The sequence below is a fragment of the Neofelis nebulosa genome, chromosome 13 (assembly GCF_028018385.1).
Source record: "Neofelis nebulosa isolate mNeoNeb1 chromosome 13, mNeoNeb1.pri, whole genome shotgun sequence".
Classification (NCBI taxonomy): Eukaryota; Metazoa; Chordata; class Mammalia; order Carnivora; family Felidae; genus Neofelis; species Neofelis nebulosa.
In genome coordinates this window covers 14,969,399-14,983,468 of record NC_080794.1, presented here as the reverse complement: position 1 = coordinate 14,983,468, position 14,070 = coordinate 14,969,399, and the positions used below count along the sequence as shown (strand labels likewise).

The 14,070-nt window shown below is 38.5% G+C and overlaps 2 long non-coding RNA genes across 4 annotated transcripts in view; one reads left to right on the top strand and one right to left on the bottom strand.

Moving 5' to 3' along the window:
* The window catches only part of LOC131492628 (uncharacterized), a 64,109-nt gene that overhangs the window by 19,685 nt on the left and 30,354 nt on the right, over positions 1-14,070 (top strand). The gene's annotated exons all lie outside the window — the stretch shown is intronic.
* On the bottom strand, positions 3,048-13,628 carry LOC131492631 (uncharacterized). The gene is made up of 3 exons (XR_009252201.1): positions 13,397-13,628; positions 5,518-5,617; positions 3,048-3,397 (listed from the first exon to the last, which is right to left on the bottom strand). It is a non-coding gene; the product is annotated as an uncharacterized LOC131492631 (long non-coding RNA).

The window sequence follows — 14,070 nt, the reverse complement described above, 5'->3', positions numbered from 1 at the left end:
GAAAAGTCAGGGAGGTGCCCTACAAGAAGGACTTTGCCCCTGTCGGCTGGCTCTGGGGTGGGAGGAAGGGGCCCCGAGCCAAGGAACGTGGGCAACCTCTAGAGGCTGGAAAAGTCAAGGAAACAGATTCCTCTGGAGCGCCCAGAAGGAACGTGGTCCTGCCCACACCCCTGCTTTTAGCCCAGTGAGACCCATGTAGCCTTTTAACCTACAGAACTATAAGATAATACATATGTGTGTGTTAAGCTGCTAGGTTTGTGGTAACCTGTTACAGCAGTAATAGAAAACTAACGCAGCATCTCAGAATTAACGAAGCTAAAATCACATCTGGGACCTTTCACACCTGCTGCTCTTCTGGCCTCGGTCACTTAGGAAGGGCTCCTGCAGTCAGTCCTCCAGCCGCCGAAGCTGTGAATCTTGGAGCCACCCTTGCGTTCTTCCTTCTTCTCACATCCCCTCTGCAGGAATTCTGGTCCCATCGACCTAAAAATATCCACAATTGAAACACTTCACCTTTTCCAACTCTTCTGCATTTGTTAGAACCATGGTTTCCTCACAGACTGCAGAACGCTTTCTGGTCCCCCTGCCCCCAGCCCTGCCCCATCGTTCCTTGTGCTGCAGTCCAGTCAGAATGATCTCTTCGTGCATGTAAGTCACCGTGGGCTACTCAGCAGATTTTTCCCCTGGCTTTCCGCCTTAATGAACTGGAGCAGTCTCCACCATGGCTTACCAGACCCTGTGTGACAGGGCTCCAGAATCCCACCCTTCACCACGCACTCCCCTGTCACTCTGTGCCAGCACGTTGTCTTCTTTACCCTTTCTAGAACTCTCCAAGCACTCTCCCTCTGAAGCACTTTCCCTCGCTGGTGGTGCAACACTCTACCCAGATATCCAGCCTCGTGGCCGTTTCCATTGTTTCCTTCTGATTTTCCTGGACACCCCACGTGAGGTAGCCCACCTCCTTCCCCTGGCACCCAGTGTCCCCTTATCCTATTTTAGGTTTTCTTGGCACTTGCTACCACCTTACCTATTACGTCCCCCTTTGAATGTTACTGAAAGTAGAGATGTGATCCCCCCCCCTTTTTTTGCAGTGTTCTCTACTATACCTTCCTCATCCAAATTAGGGTCTGAGCCACAGAGATGCTCAGTAGATACTTGCTGACGGTCTTCAGTCAGCTTGCTTGGTGAAACTCACAGCCATTCATTTGGCACGCTAGGCGAATGGATTCTTTCCATTCAGGGAAGGGAATCATAGCGATCATAGGAGACATTTAAAATCTAACCACAAAAAGGAGGCAAAGGTTCAAATTATGTCAGAGCCTGGACTCTGGGATCAGACCGTCTGGAGTCAAAGCCTGCCCAATGCTGCCGTAAACTGTGTTCTCTTGGGCAAGTCACTTAACTACCCCTGTGCCGCCATTTCTCATCTATAAAATAAGAATAATAGTAGCAGCCTGCCTCATAATGTTGCTACAAGTATTAAATGACCTGGAATTTGTATAATGCCCGGAATGATGTCTGACATGTGCTTAAGTTCTATGTGATAGGTTTGCAAACAAATAAAACCTCTTATTCCATATAAGTACATATAGAATAATATATACAATATAATATGTATAAATGTATGTGTGTGTGTGTATATATATACTTTATATATATGTGTATATATACACACACACACACACACACACACACATTTGAGAACAGAAAGTAAACTTCCTGAATGCTTTTTTAAAGTATAACATTGAAACTAAATCTGACAAAAATACATACTAAAGATCAAACTATAGAATAACTGCACTGTTGAAAATATGTGTAAAAATCACATAGATAAAATATTAACAAAGAGTTTAGCAGTGTATTTAAGGTACGTTACACAATAGTGAAGTAGGATTCAAACTGGGAAAGCAAGAATGATTCAATAGTGTGGAATATAGGAGAAAAAATATCTTAATCAACGATGAGAGGCACATTTGACAAAACTCAATTTCCAACCTTAAACGATGGGGAAAAAAACATTCAACAGTTTCTAATTACCTTTTCTTCCAGATTTCCTGGCACATATGCCACACTTTATTCTCAAAACCAGACGAGAAATAGGGACGTGTCAGATGGAAACCTTCATTTAACATGATAAAAATAAAATAATATTTCTGTTAATTTTAAATAAGCAATATTCAACTAGCACTATTACACAATACTAGAAATAAACTGTACTATTTATCTTGATGAAAGAACCTAGCCAAATTTCTGGGTTTTCCAACTTAGACTTGAAAGCAAAAGTCACTTTAAATCTATAGTAAATATTATCATTACCGTATAGGAATAACGGTAGTTTTGACCCAAATTATATTGAAATGCCTAGGATAAGGATTTGGGGTGCAATATAATAATCCAGTTAATTCTTTTTTTTTTTTTTTTTTTTTTTTTTTTTTTTTTTTTTTTTTTTTTTTGCTTCATCCTTGCTATGGAAGAGGTCTTAGTCATGGTTGAAGATTAAGTTCAACTTAATTTTGCTGTGACAACTGAAAATCACTCAGCATTATTATTTTTAACTATTTTAATGAACTACATTTTCCCAAACTACAGAAGTAGCACATGATCCTTTGGAACAAGTTAACAAGAAAGGAAATGTTGATAAACTGCCCTGATTTCACCCTCCATTTCTGCCTTACGGCCATTCTCCGTGCTGACTGCCTACCCCACGTGCATTCCCGCTGACCCGTCTCCGACAGGACACTGATTTTATGTGGCTCCACACTGCCCCTTCATGTAGTCTACCCGCCCAAGAGAAAAACAACCCCTGGAGTCTATGGAAGGGGTTCCAAACATGCGGTCTCAGGATCCTCTGTACATGCCTCAAATTAATGCATTTCCAAAGAGTTTTTGTTCATCTGGGTCATATCTGTTGATAATTACCATTTTAGAAACTAAAACAGAAATGAAGAAATACATATTTATTCATATGTATGCTTTTTAAAAGAGCAATGATAAACCCATTATATGTTAACAAAAATAATTCATTTTTATGAAAAATGGGTCTCAGGGGCCCCTAGAGGTCCCCTAACTGCACTTTGAAAATCGCTGGTCTAAGGTAATTTATCTATGTACTGACCGAAGAGCTCAAAAACACAATCAGCATTTGGCATTCCCAGAGGATTTGAATCATTATGGCGACATTACCCAACTCAAGCCAGTGAATCTCAGGAAGGACTTCACTTAGGGCTTCTGAGAAATTGGTTTTTCCTTTCAGGTAAAGTCAGCAGAAAATGCCATCTCTCTCCTCCCTTGCGTGTTGTGACACATGAAGTTGGCCATAGATCCCAGTCTCCCTGGGAGCATCCTGTTGTCCGGCAGTGAGTATTCATAGCAACATCTTTCACTCTCCAAACTTCCCCTGTTTAAGTGACGAAGTTAGACAGTCACATAGGCGTGTGGACAGGAGACAAAGAATTACAAAAGCAGTGTCCAAAACTTTCAGAGGGAGCAGAACAGTTCTCTGTTCTCTCAGAGAACAGAGCCGGAGAGATACTGACCCCCAAATCACCCCAGCGCTACCAGGTTTCTAGAACAGATTTCGATTCCATTCTCTTTTCTCGGGTTCAGGATAAATCTGAACTGAGATCTCTAGCACTTGCAGCTGAAGACAACCTAACTACGTGTTTCCACCTATGTGAGTGGGGATGGTAGTTTGGGGTGGATCCTTCCACCATTCTCCACGGCCATGTAAACATGCACTGACATGTTTCACATGATAGGTTTGGGGTTGCAGTTTGTTTTTGTAAGAAGGGAATTACTATACGTATATTACAAAAAATAATTTAATACGTTATAGAGAAAGAACCCTCTGAGTCTGTAGATACATATCTGACACCTTTTTCACAGTTCCATAATATTTCATGATAGAAATGTACCACCATTTTTCCCCTGTTCTTGGTCATATAGGCTATTTCCAGATTTTGCCACTTTTAATAATATTTAAATGAGGATTTTATTTACATATTCTTTGCACTGTTGCTTTTATTTTTTTAAAAAAAAATTTAACGTTTAGTTTATTTTTGAGACAGAGAGAGACAGAGCATGAACGGGAGAGGGCCAGAGAGAGAGGGAGACACAGAATCGGAAGCAGGCTCCAGGCTCTGAGCTGTCAGCACAGAGCCCGATGGGGGGCTCGAACTCACGGACCACGAGATCATGACCTAAGCCGAAGTCGGACGCTTAACCGACTGAGCCACCCAGGCGCCCCTGCACTGTTGCTTTTGTTATGATAAAAGAGATTCCTGCATCTGGGGCTCTGTGATCAAAGGGTATATGAGGATTATTATTCTTATAGGTAATGGAAACCCTTTAAGATGGAGAAGCTATGTAATAAAGACCCCCAAGACATACCAGAAGGAGCAGTGATCTAAAATTAGTATACTTCTTCCTTTTGAGGGTAAAGTTGAGGAAGGAAAGAAGTTTGGAATCTCTTTAATTGCCACCCCCAATTTGCCCCGATGTTTTGGGAAGAGAATGTGGATGGGGACCAAAGAGGGATACAGCCCCTTCATTTTGGGAATGTTTTTTTTCCTCTCCCTTGGCATGTTGAAGAAATCACACAATTGATCAGTATCTATATGAAATATAAACTACTCAATTAGATACATATCACATTTTATTTAAAATTATAAAGGACATTTTTGGGGGGCACCTGGGTGGCTCAGTTCATTGAGCATGTGACTCGATTTTGACCTCAGATCCCAGGGTCATGGGATCGAGCTCTGTGTTGGACTCTGAGTTGAGCGTGGAGCCTGCTTAAGATTCTCTGTCTCCCCCTCTGCCCCTCTCCCCCACTTGCACTCTCTCTCTAAAATAAAAAAATAAAAATAAAATAAAATAAAATGACAGTGGGCATTTTTTCAGCACCTAGAAACGTGATTTTACAAATCAAGATGTAAAAGATTAAACTCTTGAAAACTGTTTTCCTTAATTATGAGACATATAAGAAGATGTAAGTTTAATAGTGCCTCATTCAAGGCACAAAACTAATTTCTTTTAAGATTCTGGCATTGTCAACCCAAATAACCATACATAAATGAGTGGAAGGAAGTCATGAACTGAATATTAGATTGTTTTTTCTATTAGTATTCATGCAAAAAAATACTGTGTCCTGGATTTTATAGCAATGTCCGCTTTATAAAGGAAATGGTTTTTATTTTTTAATGTTTATTTATTTTTGAGAGAGAGAACGAGAGTGGGAGCAGGGGAGGGGCAGAGAGAGAGGGAAACACAGAGTCCGAAGCTGGCTCTGCACTGACAGCAGAGAGCCCGACACAGGGCTTAAACTCACAAACCACAAGATCATGACCTGAGCCAAAGTCAGATGCTTAACCAACAGAACCACCCAGGTGCCCCTAAAAGAAATGGTTTTAAATCTCTCTCTAATCCCTTTTTTTGCCTCTTCAGTACAGAGTAAAGTTTGTAGAAAGCAGGCAGAAGAAAGTGGAAAGAGAGGTTATACCTATAATAAACACTCACCAATTTCTTTCCTTATTTTCTAATTAAAGGGTTTAAGTGGTTCACCCAATCACCAATTCATTCATTGCTCACAGAGTTCACACTCTTCAGAGTTTCCAGTCTATAGATTTTGGGGAATATAAACACACAGGGCAATTATTATCTAAGTAGCCTTTCTTTAAAAATTGAGGTATCATTGACATATAATATTCGTTCCGTGTGTACAACATAATGATTTAATATGTTTATATATTGCAAAATGATCATTGCAATAAATGTACTTAACCTTTATCACCGTATTAGTTACCATTTTTCTCTCCTGATGAGGAGGGCTTTTAAGAACTGTTGTCTTTTAAGTATAAAATATACCTTTTAAGTATGCAGTGTATACAATGTACCTTAAGAACACAATACAGTACTATTAACTATAGTCTCCATGCTATATATTACATCCCCAGGACTTATTTGTTTTATCACTAGAGGGTTATAACTTGACCAGCTCCACCCATGTAGCCCATTCCCACCCCTTACCTCTCTGCTCTTTGTATCTAATTTTTGATTCCACATCTAACACAGTGCAGTTATTAAAACTGGCCCATGCCTTTGAAAGGACAATTTTATGCTAGAATATTTCTGTATATTAAATATTAAATGTTTTGTGCTTACAACTACTTATATACATGTAAATTATGTAAACTTGGTATGATATTAAAAATATAAACAGTGGAATGTCTCTCTACCATTTCCTCTTTCCCAAAACCACCACTTTCATTACATGTTCTTTCAGAGATAGACAAGAATATGTATTATTGCTTTTTTCACAAATGATAGTCTACTGCCGAAAGCATCATGCTTTCTCATGCTTAACACTGTGTCATAGAGTTCTAGTACAGTTCCAATCTATATGTACATTTGCTCTATATTTATTTATCTTAGTATCTCTTAAAATTTTAATTCCAGTATAGTTAACATACAGTGTTATATTGGTTTCAGATGGACAATATAGTGATTCAACACTTCCATGCATCACACGGTGCTCATCACAATAGGTGCACTCCTTCATCCCCATCACCTATTTCACCCATCCCCCCACTCACCTCCCTTCTGGTGACCATCAGTGTGTTCTTAACAGTTAAGAGTTTGTTTTTTGGCTTTCCTCTCTCTCTCCCTCTGTTTCATTTGCTCATCTGTTTTATTTCTGAAACTTCACATATGAGTGAAATTATGTGGTACTTGTCTTTCTCTGATGACTTGTTTCACTTAGCATGATACCCTCTAGGTCCATCCATGTAGTTGCAAATGGCAAGATTTCACTCTTTCTTATGGATGAGTAATATTCCACTGTGTATATATACCTCTTCTCTATCCATTCATCTATGGATGGACACTTGGGTTGCTTCCATATTTGGCTTTTGTAAATTATGCACAAAGAAACACAAGAAAGTGTATACCTGTGTGAATTAGTATTTTCATATTCTTTGGGTAAATGCCCAGTAGTGGAATTACTAGATCAATAGGCAATTCTATTTTTAATTTTTTGAGGAAACTCCATACTGTTTTCCAGAGTGGCGGCACATACCAGTTTGCATTTTCCTACCAACAGTGCAGGGGTTCCTTTTTGAACACATCCTCACCAATACTTGTTGTTTCTTATGTTTTTGACTTTAGCTTTTCTGACAGATGTGAGGTGGTATCTCATTGTAGTTTGATTTGCACTTCCCCGATCATCAGTGATATTGAGCATCTTTTCATGTGTGTTGGCCATCTGGATGTCGTCTTTGGAAAAATGCCTGTTCATGTCTTCTGCCCATATGAAATCGAGTTATACATTTTTGGGGGGTGTTGGGTTGTATAAGTTCTTTATACATTTGGATATTAACCCTTTGTTGGGTATGTCCTTTGCAAGTATCTTCTCCCACTCAGTAGGTTGTCTTTTAGTTTTGGTGACTGTTTCCTTCCCTGTGCTGAAGGTTTTATTTGGATGAAGTCCCAATAGTTTATTTTTGCTTCTATTTCCCTTGCCTCAGGAGACAGAACTAGGAAAACGCTGCTATGGCCAGTTTTGGAAACATTACAGCCTGTGCTCTCTTCTGGGATTTTTATGGTTTCGGGTCTCACATTTAGGTCCTTAATCCATTTTGAATTTATTTTTGTATATGATGTAATAAAGTGGTCCAGATTCATTCTTTTGCAGGTAGTTGACCAGTTTTCCTATTTTTTATTTTCAGTTTTGTTGAAGAGACTGTCTTCTTCCTATTGAATATTCTTCCTGCTTTGTCAAAGACTAATTGACCATATAATCATGGGTTTATTTCTGGGTTTTCTATGCTGTTCCATTGATCTATGTGTCTGTTTTGGTGCCAGTACCATACTGTCTTGATCACTACAGCTTTGTAATATAACTTCAAGTCCAGAATTACGATAACTCCAGCTTTGATCTTCTTTTTCAAGATTGCTTAGCTAATCTTTTGTGGTTCCATACAAATTTGAGGGTTGTTCCAGCTCTGTGAAAAATGCTATTTTGATAGGGATTACATTAAATGTGTAGATTGCTTTGGGTAGTATTGACATTTTAACAATATTTGTTCTTCCAGTCCATGAGCATGGAATGTCTTTCCATTTCTTTGTGTCATCTTCAGTTTCTTTCAACAGTGTTTTATAGTTGTCAGAATACAGGTCTTTAACCTCTTTGGTTAGGTTTATTCCTAGGTATTTTATTGTTTTGGTGCAACTGTAAATGGGATTGTTTTCTTAATTTCCACTTCTGCTGCTTTATTATTAGTGTATAGAAGTGGAAGAGATTTCTGCACATTGGTTTGCCGGTAAAGCTGAAACTTTACCGAATTTATTTATCCGTTCTAGATTTTGGTGGAGTCTTTAGAGTTTCCTATATAGAGTGTCATGTCATCTGCAAATAGAGTTTTATTTCTTCCTTACCAGTTTGGATGGCTTTAACTTCTTTTTATTGTCTGCTTGCTGTGGCTAAGACTTCCAGTACTATGTTGAATAAAAGTGCTGAGAGTAGACATCCCTGTCATTTTCCTGACCTTAGAGGGAAAGCTCTCAGTTTTTCCCCATTGAGTATGATGTTAACTGTGGGTTTTTCATATATGGACTTTATTCTGTTGAGGTATATTCCCTCTGAACCTACTTTGTTGAGGGTTTTTATCATGAGTGGATGTTGTGCTCGATCAAATGTTTTTTCTGAGTCTATTGAAGTGATCATATGGTTTTCATCCTTTCTCTTTATTGATGTGATATATCACATCAGTTGATTTGCAAATATTGAACCACCCTTGCAGCCCAAGAGTAAATCCCACTTGATCGTGGTGGATGTTTTTTTTTTTTTTAATTTTTTAATTTTAATTCACATATTGTTGGATTCTGTTTGCTAGTATTTTGTTGAATCTATGTTCATCAAAGATACTGGCCTATAGTTCTCTCTCTATTTTTTTTTTGTTGTTGTTGTTTGTTTGTTTGTTTTGTGGTGTCTTTATCTGGTTTTGGCATCAGGGTAATGCTGGCCTCATAAAACTGGGAAATTTTCCTTCCACTTACATTTTTTGGAATAATTGAGCATAGTGCTTTTAAATAAGCCACATACACTCTATTTAACCATTCTCTTGTTATATATCTACATTGTTTTTCTATTTTTATAAATAATTCTGCAAGAAATATCTTTGCACATGTCTTATGCATATGTGGAAAATCCCTAGATGTCAAAGGCTTTCTCAATTTTACATTTTGACAGTATTGCAAAATAGCCTCTATTGAGAGGGAACCAGTTCCACTAATCGTGTGTGGGTTGTCTGCAAGCCACAAAACATTTTAAATCTTTTGATTGCAAATCTGATTTTAAAAAACACTATCTAACTTCCATTTTGTGTAAATATAAATAAGGTTGAGAATCATCTCATGTATTTTGAGAACTTTATTCTTTCCTGCTGTTTATATCCTTTGCTAATTTTTTTCTTCTTTTGAGGCGTTGGCCACGTTTTTAATTGTTTTCCTCAACCCATTTATTGACTAACATCTGAAGAAACACAAAGGCAAGGCCACTGTGTTTCATAGAATTTATTTCATATAATAAATTACGTAAAGAAAAAATTCACATGTATAAAACCAAAATACGATGTTTTAGTAATCAACCAGGCTAGTCTTCCCAATATTTCTTAATTTTTCAGAACTTTTCTGGCTATGTTTGAGTTTGGGGATGTTCTTCAGAGCAACAAACATAGTGTGTTCTGCAAAAGGATATTTGTGGGAAGGGTAGTAGGGTTTAGAGAGTGTTTATTTAATATAATTGTTTAAATTATTTTAAAAATTCAAACAAGAAAAGCTTTTATTAAAAGGAGACGATAAATCACTAGGGGTGCAGACATGACATCAAATTATATAAATCCTCCCCGCCCCCCCCCAAAAAAAACCCCACACATGAAATCACATCCTCACTCCTGTGGAATTCTCCTCAGGAGATCATTTTTGTATTCGGTTATTCGGTTGTTGTTGTTTGGGAAATGTGACATATTATCTGAATCCCTACAATAAGAGAAAATTGTGAGCATGTTTTCTTTTTTTTCCTTTTTGCCATGTTTTCTGATCTAGTTCCCACTAATTAAGCAGCAAAGCTAGCCCCTTACCCTTTGAAGCTCGGCTCATTACCTGGCTTCTGTGTGTCAACAAAAGGCAACATCTAAAGCCCTCGGTATTGGGCCATCACTTTGGGGACTGCTAATTGAATGTAATTACTTTATTTTGCGCCAGGGTTCATACTTGTAACATTGCCTTGTAATAATTTAAATTGTCGGCGTACTGCACGGGGGACTGTTTGACGCCAGAGTGGAGACGGCCAGGCAGCCTCTTGGGTCCTGGAAGCCAAGTCGAAAGTAAGGAGACATTGTCATTTGCTTACCTACTCATTAGCTGCCCTCTCTGTCTGTCTGTTGTTTGGAGTGGACAGGATGTGTAGTGACTAAATCTTGCCCCTAAAAATAACTGCGAAAACATGCATTTGGGATGTACAGTAATTGGTTGCTTAGTCGATCACAGATATTTTTAGACTTTGAGAAAAGGCAAGATATTTTTAAACTATGACCTTGCAATACCACATTACTTTTCTCCCTCCCTCCCTCCTTCCCTACCTCTCTCTCTCTCTCTCTCTCTCTCTCTCTGTCTCTAAAGAAAGAAGAAGACAGAAGAATTGTAACACAGCAAAGATCAAAAGGATAAAATGTAGGGTTATCCTTCATTATCTCATTTGAGGAATTTGAAGAACGGGGTGTCCTTGAAGAATAAAACCATGTATTTTTGCCATTTCACTGGCCTGATATTTTGATGATCACCTTACTTCCCACAGGAAGCAGCACCTGAACTGCATATTTTTACTGCACACTGGAAGGAAGTTGATTGTAGACGGAGAAAATTACAAGCTAGAATTAACAAGCTCAGGAAGAGCTCTCTGCCCCACACACTAGGTGCAATCCCAGCCAAATTTTTGCCTCCATTTTCCTGATTAATCGCATGGTGAATCCGCTCTCACTCGCTCTGATAATAGGGCTTACTTTTGGCTTTTTGTGCAGCAGGGAAATAAGAGCATCTTCCCCGAGTGTCAGGATCCTGTGCTTTTGTCCATGGTGCCAGCACGTCTACACCACTGGCAGCTAAAGCTAATGTGACCTTTTATTCTCAAATTACATTCATGTTTAGAAAGGAAAACAATGCTATAGCTTTGAAAGAAAGGTGAAGTGTATGGTAACAGGGAAAAAAAAATCACTGTAAGAAACAAAATGAGTTTGAACTGGATAAAAGTAAGTATAAATGTTTGATTTACCTGAATCCCCTGTAATAATTTTTTCAAGATGACTGGAAGAATAAAATGACCACCAAAGTACTAGATGCATTCTTTCCTGATATGGGTGTATTTAGTGTGTGTGTTTTTCTTTAAATTTTTTTTCACGTTTATTTATTTTTGAGAGACACAGAAACAGAGCGCAAGCAGGGTTGGGGCAGAGAAAGAGAGGGAGACACAGAATCCAAAGCAGGCTCCAGGCTCCAAGCTGTCAGCACAGAGCCCGACGCGGGGCTCAAACCCACAAAACATGAGATCATGACCTGAGCCGAAGTCAGATGCCTGACTGAGCCACCTGGGCTAGTGTGTGTGTTTTTAAAGATATAATTCTCATGCCATAAAATTCACCTTTTAAAGTGTACAATTGAGTGGTTTCCAGTACATACATAGATTGTATAGTCATGATCCCTAATTCCACATTTTCATCACCCCAACGTGAAACTCCACACCCATTAATAGTCACCCCCCATCTCCCCCTTCCCCCACCATCTCAGGGACCCCCTGTTCTACTTTCTGTCTCTATGAGTTTGCTTGATCTGGACATTTCACAGAAGTGGAGTCACACAGGATGTGGCCTTCTGTGATTAGCTTCTTTCACTCTGCTTCTCTTCAAGGTTCATCCATGTTGTAGCCTCAGTGAGCACTTGATTCTTTCTGTGACTGGACAGTATTTCAGCGTATGGACTGACTGCATTTTGTGTATTCATTCATCACCTGGTGGACATGTGGGTTGAGGATACTTTTTGGCTCTTCTGAATAAGGCTGCTATGAGCATTCATATACAAATTTTTATGTGAACGTACATTTTTGATTCTCCTTGGCATATACCTAGGAGCAGAATTGTTGGAGCATATGGACACTGTTTTAGTTTTTGAGGAACTTCTAGACAGTTTTCCAAACTGGCTGCACCATTTTACATCCCCACCTGTAGTCTATAATCCAATTTTTACACATTCTCATCGACACTTGTAACTGCCTATCATTTTGATTAGAGTCATCCTCATGGATATGAATTGGTATCTCATGGTTTTGCTACGCATTTCCCCTAATGGCTAATGACATTAGCATCTTTTGTTGGGTTTGTTGGCTATTTGTATATTTTCTTTGAAAAAAAAAGTCTATCCATGTCCTTTGTTCAGTTTTTAATTGGGTCATTTGTCCTTTATTGTTAAGCTATAAAAGTTTTTTTTTTTTTATTTTTCATATTCTGGATACCTACCATTATCAGATATATAATTCACAAATATTTTCTCCCAATCTGTGGGTTGTCTTTTCACATTCTCGAGAGTGTTTATTTTTTCTTTATGTGCTGGTGTTTTGGTGTCTCATCTAAAAAAACATTGCCTATTCCTAGATTTCAAGGATTTACTCTTATGTTTTCTTCTAAGTGTTTTATAGCTTTAGTCTTGACGTGTAGGTCTTTATTTCCATTTTGAGTTAATTTCTGAATATGCTGTGAGATAAGACCCAACTAACTTCTTTTGCATGGAAATATCCCGTTATCCAACCAGAATTTGCTGAAAAGACCATTCTTTCTTACTGGATGGCCATGGCATCCTTGTCAAAAATTAATCGACCATGTATGGCTTTATTTCTCTCGGTTCTATGCCATCAATCTATGTGTCTGCCTTTTGCCAATACCACACAGTCTTTGTTCCTGTAGCTTTGCAGGAAGTTTTGAAATTGAGAGGTGTAATTCCTCTCTTTCAAGATTGTCTCAAGTATGTGTGTTCGTCTTTAATTATTATTATAATCAAAATGACAGCAGAAATTTTTGGCCTGAGAAAACCTGGAAACACAACTGGCTTTTAAAAACATTTTTGAAAAAGATCTTATCATAAAATAAATAGTTTGAAATAACCAGAACATCTCACTCTATAAACCACTCTAGTAATAAAAGAATTTTTTTTTTAGTAAATTCCTAATTCATCCACAGGCCAATAAACATTTGTCAAATTAATGTTTTAGAATACTAGATTATTGTAGGAGTAGAGACTGCCATAGAATATTCGACTTACATGCTTCGTGGAGAATTTGGGTCCGAATACTTACTGCTGTCCACTGCTGATGATCTTGATCAAGGCACTTTATCTTTCCAGTCTTGCCTTTCTTCTGTGTAATTTGATTGTAAGTCCATGTTCCTGGCAGTTGGGAGGGAGGTGAAGGGAGGTGGTTAAGCACATGCCTTCCACATGGAGTCAATCTTGAGTATTGCACACATCATTGACCCTCACAATTACCCAGAGCGTGGTTACAAGACCGTCACTAGCTGAAAGGGAGCTGGAAACAGTCTTACTTCTGGGCATCCTTGCTCTCAGCTACAATTTGGAGGCATTATCTGCTACAAGTGAGATAGCACTGCCATTCTGCTATCAAAATCCTCAGTGAAGTCCCACTAACCCCTCACTTTTATTTGCATGGCCACTTTGTGTCTCTCTCCAATCAGAAGGGTTTTCGCATGTTTTTAATGACACACTTTCTGCAATTGCCACACTTTCTCAGACCACGCTAACAATATCCTCAGACATTCCCAATGCATTGTCTGTCTTTATTTTTAGATTCGAGTTTGATCAAAAAACCGTAAGGACTTGATAATAAATCAAATACTACAGAAAAGTTTATAATAAAAAACCACAGCCACTCCCTCTGCCCAGAGCTTGCAATCTGTTTCTGTGCTTGATGCTCATGACTGTTACTTTCATATCTATATATGTTTGGACTTGCGT